The sequence below is a fragment of the Delphinapterus leucas genome, chromosome 1 (genome assembly GCF_059928025.1).
Source record: "Delphinapterus leucas isolate spDelLeu-1000000601 "Yukka" chromosome 1, BTC_Dleu_Yukka2, whole genome shotgun sequence".
Classification (NCBI taxonomy): domain Eukaryota; kingdom Metazoa; phylum Chordata; class Mammalia; order Artiodactyla; family Monodontidae; genus Delphinapterus; species Delphinapterus leucas.
In genome coordinates, this window is record NC_143129.1 from 52,402,149 (window position 1) to 52,413,621 (window position 11,473).

Below are 11,473 nucleotides of genomic sequence, written 5' to 3' on the forward strand. Positions count from 1 at the left end.
CTGTATAAGCATTAAACATATGTGTGTGAGAATCATGTGCTTTGGAAGAAGATGCAGTGACTGAACCTTTGAATGTGTGTATTTAGTTTGATTCAAAATGTTTCTTGAACATAGACTATAAATAGGAGAGCTGACTGAGCAGCTGAGGTTTGGGCAGCAAAGCGTGCGGGATGCATCCTTGTGAAGCACTGCTGCATTAATGATGTGGACTCTGGAACCAGATGAGTCCTGGGTTCAAGTCCCAGTCTCAGCTCCACCACTTATCAACTGTATAACTTTGGTCAAGTTAATGAACTTTTCTGAGCCTCGGTTTCCTATATAAAATAAGAATAAAAATTACCTAATTCACAGGTTTCCTGAGTTTGAAATGAGACAAACCATGTGGTGTGTAAGGTACATAGAAAGGATGCTACACACATGTTAGCCAACAGTACCAGTGGCCAAATAAGATACCAAAAATATGCTCCAGACTTATCTTCTTCCTCAGGAAGAGCCACATTAACTTTTCACGTAAACATAAAAATGTTTGCCAAACCCCAAAATGTTTAAGTTGAACCATGTGAAACAATCAATATTCAACTGGTTTTGACTTATTAAAATGGCAGAGCTTGCCTGGCGGCGCAGTGGTTAAGAACCCGCCTGCCAATGCAGGGGACACGGGTTTGATCCCTGGACCGGGAAGATCCCACATGCTGCAGAGCAACTAAGCCCGTGCGCCACAACTACTGAGCCTGTGCTCTAGAGCCCACGAGCCACAACTACCGAAGCCCGCGTGCCTAGAGCCTGTGCTCCGCCACAAGAGAAGCCACCACAATGGGAAGCCTGCGCACCGCAAGAGTAGCCCCCGCTCGCCGCTGCAACTAGAGAAAGCCCGTGTGCAGCAATGAAGACCCAACGTAGCCGAACATAAATAAATACAATAAATACATTAAAAAATAAAGAAATAAATAAAATGGCAGTAACTCTTCATGGCCCAATACTGCCTGTATGGTACAGTTGGTCACTGACCACTCAGAGGCAAGTTCCTTAGATTTCCTCTGTTCACTCCGACCTCTTTCCTCTCAGCCAGCTTGTTCATTTATGCTTGTTTATAATGCATGCTCTGCTTTCTTCCAAAAAGGACCCAAGGAGGCTCCGCTCCTGTAACAACGAGGCTGTCTGTGCAGTTCATTTGGCAATTAATCACCAGCCGCCTCATGACAAATCCTCTGTTGCCTTGAACTGTTATGTAAATCTTTTCTTGGTCTCAGCTTTTGCAGGCCAAATGCTATTAACAGGGATAGAGAACAACCGGGCCACCTCTGAAGCAGAGTGGGGAAAGTATACGTGTGTTGTGGTGCACTGGCTTAAGAAGCTGGGAACAGGGGCTGGTGAGGAGGAGACGCAAGAGCCGTGGTCAGTGACCTGTCACCGGCATCCGGACGACGGGCCTGAGGAAGAGAAAGGACTTGTTCTATTCAAATTCAAGATGAAAGAAGTAGGAAGCGAGAGGGTGAGAGGTCTCTTGACCTAAGAGAAATCTGAGGCACGTTTTTGTTCCGCACCTCTGTTAAGAAGATAAGAGAGACTTTGTGATATTCAGGGGACAGCACTGCAGATCAATATAAAATGTACTTTCTGGACACTTAGGTGACCAAAAGGACATGGTGTTTCTAAAATGTTGAATACTGCTGGGCCAGAAGATGCTATATTTCCAACTCTTGCCTTGTTGTCTAGTTTCTAGACTGTTCATTCTCTAGGGGGAGGGACTGTGTTCAGTCTGTTCTTCTGTCCTCCACAAGATCTACCTAGTGATAAAAACACTATAAGTGCTTAAAAAAGTCTGCTGGGGTCACAGATCGGCACATCCCAGTCTTTCTAGCTGACAGGGCATAATGATACAAGAAGGGCAGCAAATCCTCAGAGTTATGATAATTATGGATAATCACAGTAGCTGGGTGCCTAAGGGGTCCTGTGTCTCTTAACTTCAGCTTAAGACTTTAAGGGTATACCTGACATAACTGATATAAAAGCATTGTCACCATCATTCATATTTGTGGAGCATGCTTTCTATACAATACTCAGTATCTCCTTGGACCCTGCGTCATAGATGAGATGGTATTACCATTCTCATTTTAAGGAGGACTCAGAGAGGTTAAGGAACTTGCCTAAGGCCACACAGCTAGCAAGGGGCAGGCATCAGTCAGCCATTGGGATTCCGACTTCTGTCCCTGGCTTTGGATAACTTTCCTCTCATGAACACTCACAGAAAGCCAAGTCCACAGAGCGGAGGAGGAGGCAGGGGTGGGGGCGGGGAACAGGGGTGTGCCTCGTCTCACCATTCAGCAGCATTTCCAGGTGGGTGCATTGCTCCCGGACTGCTCTGCGCATGCGTCCTTGCTCCCCTGCCCGTCTCATAGGGCTATGGAGCAGAGGACAAGAAGGTGATCTCCGCCCAGGAAGCTTCTGATGGGATAGGAACCCAGCCGGGCTGCAAAGGGGAGCAGCAAGGAGCAGGAAGGCAGGCAAGATGATGTTACTGATTTAGTCTCAGCATCTGACCCTAGGATCTGTCTCCTTAAACCTTGAGCAAATCTCTGTTTAGCTCCGTCTTCACTCCCTCCTGTGTGGCTGCCACAGACACACATGGCCTAGAAATGCTACATATGCTCCTCCTAATTAATATGTGATGTGGTGTTTCACAGCACTTTCCAGGCTGTCTCTCTGTAGAGTGAAAGGCAGATGACAAGGGAGCTTTCTGTCTTTCATATGCTATCTAGACTGTGACATGCCCCAACGGACAACTAGGCAGCAGTGGGTCTCTCCCTTCAGTGAGAGATGTGACATGTGTCAGGAAAATGAGCTGGCTTCCTCTTCATTTCAGAAGCTTGCTCCTTGTGCGAGTCCTGGAGAGTTACCAGGTGGCTCATTTCGTGTGATGAGTGGACCAAGGTGAGGCAACCCCCCCCCCCCAAAGCTGACCCAGGGCAGCAGCCCTTCTCAGCGAGGTAACAGGATATTAAAGATCTGAGCCTCCCGGTCTCAGCCTGACAGAAGATTTACCCCTGGACTTAAGCAAGTTGCCAAACGTCTCATACCTCTGCTTCCTCAATTATAACGTAAGTGTTCTGGAATTTGTTAATAGTCCTGGGGAAGAGTTTATAAAATGAGCTGTGATCCACACCAATAAATATTAATCAAAGCTGACACTGATGGTGGTTTTGCAAATATAAAAGTGTCCTAGGAAAAGCTTGTCTGATTCTTCTGAGTGATTTCCATAAAGTTGGGCTGGCTCCCAGATAATATTATGGAACTCTTACACAAAGAAAGTGATATTTGCATTTTATTCTCTTAGCTCATCCTGCTTCATTTATATATAGATGGCTGTCTAAGGGGACACCATCAATACCCCATCAGTCACAACTGTGAAAAAGGCATCTCTGTGTCAGAGTATGCCGTTAATCTACATTAGTGTTGTAGCGGTATCAGCAGGGCATGCCAGCTAGGATGTCAGAGGAATGGACTTCGTCCCTCTGTAGAATGCAGCAGATCACAAACAAGATCAGGAGCTTTCCAGTCCAAGATTCTGGGAAATCCCAGAGGCTGAATGCAGCTTCTGACAACTTAAAGCAGAGATATGCTCCTTGAGGAGACACATGTACAAAATGTTCAGAGCCTTTTGTCCTCAGCTTTCTTAAAGTTCAAGAAAGCCTACTGCTGCTGACTTTCAATTAAGGAATGTTTTTCCAAGACTGAAGTTATTCGTGCATTCAGTGATCTTTTGCTCAGCACGTCCTATGCATTGTGAGCACCTCTGTCCTTAGCACTGAAGATGTTAAGGATGAAAAAGACATGATGCTTGAATTAAAGAGCTTATAGTCCAGTCAGGAGGATTGACAAAAGATAGACAATCTAAGTACGTGCTGTGCAGATGTAAGTCCAGGGTGTGGCCCAGGTCCAGGGAGACAGACAAGGGGCCTCTAACATGGCGGAAGGAATGGCTTCTGGTTAAAGATGACTGGTCAGCCCCACGTGGTTAACTTCCCTTTCTCTCCTAAGAGATCATAACCAATATTGTAATGGAGTACAAATGAGTATAAACCCACAATGATGTAGAATGGGGAGAAATACCTTCAGACAAGAGACTTTTAGCCCATCAACAGGAGAGACAAAGTGGATGGAGGAGAGGTCCTGGGAAAGAAAGGTGGAGGTTGCAGCTGCCCAGAGCACCAGAGGTGGCTGCTGAGAGAGGGACAGGAGGGGAGGATACGACTGTGCAGTAAGGCTCAGGAAGGCTCGGAAGGTAGAGCTCAGGCCTGACAGAGTTGAGTGCTAGAGTAGGACAGGCGGCAGGAAGCGGGAGGATGGATCTAAAGCCTTTACGAGAGAGGCTCTCCATGAGACCACCTCACTCCCCACAGCAATTCAGCAGTTGAGTGTCAATCTCCAAAGTCAATTAGGGCGTACTTCAAAGCACTGAGTGGCCCAGAGAACAGACCTGCACGTGTTGTGTTTAGAAGTCCTTCTGAGGAAGGCAGGCCTTCTCCTCCATCACCCAAATGCAGTGGTTCTCAACCGTGACTGTGTTGCTCCCCAGGGGGCATTTGGCAGTGGCTGGAGAAGATGTTTTTGGTTGTCTGGGAGGACAACCAACTTGGGACAGGGGCTACTGGCATCTGGAGGGTGGAAGCCAGCGATGCTGCTGAACACCCTACAACGCATAGGAGAGACCCACACGACAAAGAATTATCTGGCCCCAAATGTCAATCATGTCAAGTTTGAGAAACCCTGCTCTGACATAACACCTTCCAGTTTATAAAGCCCACACCCAAGCAGTGTTCCGTAGCCCGTTCAGCAATGTCCCCTTCCAGTCACCAGGGCCAACTTGACCAAGTGCCTGGCCGGTGCTGGACACCATGGCGGATGCTTTATGGCACATCCCGGAGACAGTCATTGGTAGCATGGGGAGGGGAGGTGTTTCAGTGTTACTTGCAAAATTCTGAGTGTACAACCACATTTTTTTAAAAGAAGGAAAAGAAAACATGAGAATTGGGAAAGAGCAAAGAAAGAGCTCCTGTTCCATGCCAGGAGTGAAAAAGGGTTGACCACAGTACCCACTGACGGCCAGCAGAGGGCAGCTGGGGCAACAGAGCAGGAGTAGGGGCACTTCTGCCCTTCAAGGAGGCAATTCAGTTGATGAGGATTCAATATCAAAAGTCAGGAGTTCAACTGGAAGTAAAAGCAGGAAAAAGAGAAGGCAGTTGCTCACTGACTCCAGGACAACACAGATTTCACGTGGCTGAGAGATGAGACGGTGGAAAAACTGGGAACCCAGGGATGATAGGCCAGGGCGGGCATGGGGCTCTGGGTGGAGAGCCAGATCCATTGCCAGGTACTGTGCTCACAACAGAGCTAGAGGGAATCAGCCTCGGAAATGCCTTCAAGTAGCAACTGGGTTCCGGCAGTGTTCACCTCCTCTTCTCAGCCTTCACTTTGCTTCTTATGGGTCCAGTGCCTACTACAGCAATCAGAGGACAGCTGCAAGGACTGAGCTGCAGGGCCTGCAGTGATGTAAGAGGTGAAATTCAGAGCTGGTGGGAAAGTGGAAACCTGGCTTTGGTTAGAAGCAGACTATTCTATGTGTGAGTTCCTGCCAAGCAGTCCCAGGATGGCCCTGCAAACCCAGCATCACACTCCGGTACATTTTGACTATACAAACCTCCTTTACAAGTCACCCTATAGGAACTCTTTGTTTTGTAGAAATAAAGCAAAGAAGAAGATACCTCTAAGGGTGTTTACAGGAAGGGCCTGGAGGTATTCTGGTACAACAAAGGTGAAATTCTGACGATCAACAAACAAACAGGGCCACCTCTTAAAAGTCATTTTTATTATTACTGATGACAGTTGCTTACTCATTCTCCAAGTTTCTTTCATGGATATCTAAAATAGAATCAAGTCTGAATATCTCAGAAATCTCCCTTATTTATGGTATATGATGAGGAGAAGATTGAATACCCAGGTACTTGGGCTGGAGCTGGTATAACCTCTACCATGCTAAGTGGAGTACAAACGCTGACCTATTCTAGAAACCCAATAACACTGCAACACAAAACTCAAGTGTGCAACATTCTGGTTTCTTTGCTGCTTTAAAAATACTTTTTGCCTGTTATCTATCAGAACCAGAAATAACCTTCCAACACCAAAAATGTGGGGAAATGAACTACATGTTATCTGAGTGCTGGCCATTGTCCTAAGTACTTTATTCTGACGTTTAATCCTGAGGACAGCCGTTTGAGTTAGCATTATTACACCGCTTCACAATGAAGAAACCAAGGTTCTGAGATATTACTATAATAACCTAACAAATTTTCATTAAGTGCCTTCTATATCAGGAACTGAGCTATACTCTGGGGGAAACAGATGAAGTAACAGTCTCTCCCTTGCCTGTAGGATTTGCTATGCACACTGACAATTATGTATTAGAAATACTATAATGGAAGTGGGAGCTCCTGGGATCTGCCTGAAGGAGCCAGGGACAATTTCATAGTGAGGTGACACCCTCTGACTCCTGAAGGAATAGGGGTTTTCCAGTCCTCCCGCCTACCTGATGGTGCACCCTTGTGCTGTTGCAAAGTGATCTCTCCAATTTCCACGGAAACTCCCTGAAGGCTAATTAAAGCCCAGTTTATAAATTTAAAATAGGTAGTGCTTGATATTCCCTGATGCACGCCAATGTCTACCCCTGCCAGTAGGATTCTGTGGCTCATCAAGAACCTTTTGGGGAATCCCCAGGATGAGACAAGACTGTTAAAGTAGCTTACCAGCTGGCTGCTACCACCCTTTCTTTTTATCCTGCAGCTACATTCACCTGAAATACCAAATGGACAATGGAGCCACCTAGCTCTTCCACTTGCCCTAAACTGCCACTACTTTGGGAGCTGCAGTGCCCTGTGCGCCTTCACTGGTGGTTCTCAGACCAGCCCTGGCCAGCCCACCAGTGGTCTTGTTTGGGCTTGCTCACTGGAGTCCATTTCAAGAGGACAGTCAAGGAAGAGAGGCTAACATTAGTGGAAAATTGGGCTGGTCCTTGATGGCAAGACCTCTGCTAAGATTTCTCCAGTGATCAACATTCCCTTTCAGCTATCAGTTGAAGCTAAAGGGAAAAGTCAGGGCCGTATGCGAGCAATCAGACTTTAGTCCTGGATCTTATGTGGAGACAACTGCTACCATCACAGAGCCAGATCACTACTGTGTTATTTGCCAGAAGAATATTTATTGTCACAGTTCATCTCAAGGATATTAAAGCATGCTTCTCATTCCACTGGATTACATTGAAGAAACTGTTAACTCATAATATGTGCTCTAATTTCTTTCAAAGGCTTTGTCAAGCATTGTTGGGAAGAAGTCAGTACATGGGCAGCAGGTATGTAGTTAAAGTGGTTCATGGACTCTGCCTCCACAGAAAGAAGAAAAGGATAAAACCCCCTTGGCCTGTTTGGAGACACCTTACAGAATATTAATGTAATGAGTTCATAACAGGCAATATAGTTCGTTTTAATTAGGATTCTACAACCCTAGAAATTAAGTTGAAAAAGCTCTATTAGGTCATCTGGCCTATCACCTTCCCATCCCCTCTTCAATGCAGGATTGTCCCCTGGGGTCTGCTCACAAATGTATGGTTCAATCAAAGTTAAATGACTGCAGCTATGAGGTTTTCATCATTTCCCTTGGGAAACTATTACACCGTCTAATGGATTTTACCATGATTACTTTTTTCCCAGAGATTCAGCCCAAATTTCTCTTTGCTTGAGTCTGTCACATTTTTCCTCATTATGTACCCTCAGATTCAGAAGAATCAGAAAAATGACAGTAAGAAAGACCAGGACTCTATTTTCTACTCTTTAGCAATAAAGATGAGAATCTCGGCCCAGGCCACTTTCTCAGTTCCACATTTGTAAGTGAGCTAGGACGTCACTAATTGGTTTTATCCACGTAAGGTATTCTCCTTTTCTCATAAAAGGAATCCACAGGCTCACCAGGGTGAGGTCAATTTTGAGTTCCACTGGTGGTGGTACATTTGCCATGATTCATGCCGTCCTGCCTTGTCTGGCCCTACTCTCACATAAACAACTCTACATTTGCCAGTGTTTGAGATGCTCTCTGTGTCTGTTGAACAGAGTTCATCATTCTGGCTTTGGGGGATGGAACCTAAGACTTTACCTTCATTAGCACCCTTACCAACCAATTAAGCTACCTGGTCCATATTATATTTCCTTGGATGACGCCCAAAGAATCTAAGAATTCCAAGCTGGCTGAGTGAGTAAAGAGGTTTGGATCTTCTTGATGTCATACGTTTCACACGTGTGCATGTGCATGTACAGACAGAAGCACCAGGACAAGGCAATGAAGGAGAAACAGCAGCAGGGCTTCTTTTGAAAGTACACCCCACACTGATAACCTTCTATTTATAAAGGAGAATTGAGTCCCATGCATGGTGGGACTGTGACTCATTAGAACGCCTTAATTAAAGAGGAAGGCCTCCCTGGTGATTTTACTTCCTTGGGTTTTCTTGGTTATTATTATTGTTATAATATGAGAAAGACAGCAGTGCCCTGCTCTGAGAGAGGATCATTCTTCTGAGCACCACACGCTGCCGAAAAAACACTAAAATGAATTCGGAGCACAGACAGGACTGAATTGCAGCTCCTTGCCGTCCTGCAAGAAATGGTCCCTAAATGTAATTCCCCTGAATTATTATACTAGATGGCAACTCAGGCTGAGTGAGATGGATGGGGAGGAAATGACTCTCCAAGTGTGATTTAATGATAGAAGGGGCACAGCGTACGTGTGACCAGGCATACTCTATTTCCAAACACAGGCCCATTCATCCATTCATTCTTTCCATCTTCATTTATTGTATGCTATTTTGGACCTGGGCACTGTGCTAGGTACTAGGGATAGTTGTCCTAGGCCATTGGAAGGATATGGCAGGTCATATACATCAGCACTGTAACAGCAAACCATTATACTTTCATCTTCCTTTGTGTTGGAAGTAAAAGCCAATTTTAAATCTTTTAAAGTGGATTACAAAATTCTGTAAAGATGCACAAAGTGAGAGAAAATAACATAATGAACACTTGTCTGCCCACTATCTACCTCTATCAAATCGTAACATTTTAAGTGATTTGCTTTACTTTTCTTTTTTTTTTTTAAATAAAAGATTACAACTATAATTGAAATCTTCCCTACAGGGAGCCATCATCATAAATTTGATGGTTATCATTCCCATTCGTGTTTTATATTACTCTCCACAATATGTGTCCCATGTGTGAATCCATAAATAACTAGTAGCACGGTTTTATATGCTTTCAAACTTTATATAAATGGTACCTTATAACGCCTATTCTGTAATTTGCTTTTTTTCATTCCACATTATGTTTTCGAGATGTATCCATGTTAATACGTGTAATTCTAGTCTATTCATTTCAATTCTTATGTAATATTTCATTGTATTATTATCCCATAACTTATCTATCCACTCTTGATGGTCATTTAGGTGGTTTCCTCTTATTTTATTCTGTTACTAACAATGTTGTAATCAGTGCTCTTCTACAAATCTCCCATTTCATTATATACCTTTATTGTTTCATTAGATTGTATGCCTAGAAGTGCAATCTCTGCCTCAAAGTGATTGCAACCAGGAACAAAGCAGTGTGGGAGAATTTTCATCTATCCATATCCTTGCTTACACTTTTTATGATAAGACTTCTAAAATTTTGGTCAACTTGATGAGTGAGTAGTGGTATCTTTTGGTTGTTTTAATTTGTAGTTTATTAGTTAGGGGGGACCTTGAGCATCTTTTCATGTGTTTATTGGCAATTAATGACTATCATCTTACATTTTGCCTGTTTTCTTTCTTTTTTTTTCTTATTGAGTTGTAGTTCTTTTAAAATTCTGTATACTAGGCCTTTAACAATTATCTGCGTTTCCAATATTTTCTCCATGTCTTGGGCTTACCTTTAATCTTTGTTTATGGTGTCTTTCGTTAAAAAGAAGTTTTAGATTTAATGTTAATGTAGTCAAATTTGTCACTATTTTTCTATATTGTTTTTATTTTGTATTTATTGTCTAAGAAATCAGTCCCTAGCTCTTAAGTCAAAGATGCTTTCCCTACATTTCCTTTTAAAAATATTATGTTTTTGTACGACTTGACACCATAAAACTCATAGAAGAGAACATAGGCAAAACGTTCTCTGACATAAATCGTACCAATATTTTCTTAGATCAGTCACCCAAGGCAATAGAAATAAAAGCAAAAATAAACAAATGGGACCTAATCAAACTTACCAGCTTTTGTACAGCAAAGGAAACCATGAACAAAAAGAAAATACAACCTATGGACTGGGAGGAAATATTTGCAAATGATGTGACCGAAAAAGGCTTAATTTCCAAAATGCACAAACAGCTCATACAACTCAACAACAAAAACAAACAATCCAATCAAAAAAATGGGGAGAAGACCTAAACAGACATTTCTCCAAAGAAGACATATGGATGGTCAATAGGCACATGAAAAGGTGCTCAACATTGCTAATTATTCAAGAAATGAAAATCAAAACTACAATGAGGTACCATCTCTCACCATTCAGAATGGCCATCATTAAGAAGTCTACAAATAACAAATGCTGGAGAGGGTGTGGAGAAAAGGGAACCCTCCTACATCGTTGATGGGAATGTAAATTGGTGCAGCCACTATGGAAAGCAGTATGGAGGTTCCTCAAAAAACTAGAGTTGCCATAAGGTCCATCAATCCCACTCCTGGGCATATATCTGGACAAAACTATAATTAAAAAAGATACATGCACCGCTATGTTCATAGCAGCACTATTCACAATAGCCAGGATATGGAAACAACCTAAATGTCCATCAACAGATGAATAAAGAAGATGTGGTATATACAGACAATGGGATACCACTCAGCCATAAAAAACCTGACATAATGCCATTTGCAGCAACATGGGTGGACCTAGGGATTATCATAATAAGTGAAGTCAGAAAGAGAAAGACAAATACCATATGATATCACTTATATGTGGAATCTAAAATATGACACAAATGAACCCATCTATGAAATAGAAACAGACTCACAGACATAGAAAACACACTTGTGATTGCCAAGGGGGAGGGGATGTGGGAGAGGGATGGAGTGGGAGTTTGGGGTTAGCAGATGCAAACCATTATGTATAGAATGGATAAACAACAAGGTCTTACTGTATAGCACAGGGAACTAGATTCAATATTCTGTGATACACCATAATGAAAAAAAAAATAAAGAATGTATGTATAACTGAATCACTTTGCTGTACAGCAGAAATTAACAGAACGTTGTAAATCAACTACATTTCAGTTAAAAAAAAGAAAGAAAAAATGGTATTTATCATTAAGCACATGTGGACCATCAGTAAGAATCAAGCCAGGTGCTAGCTTAGAACCA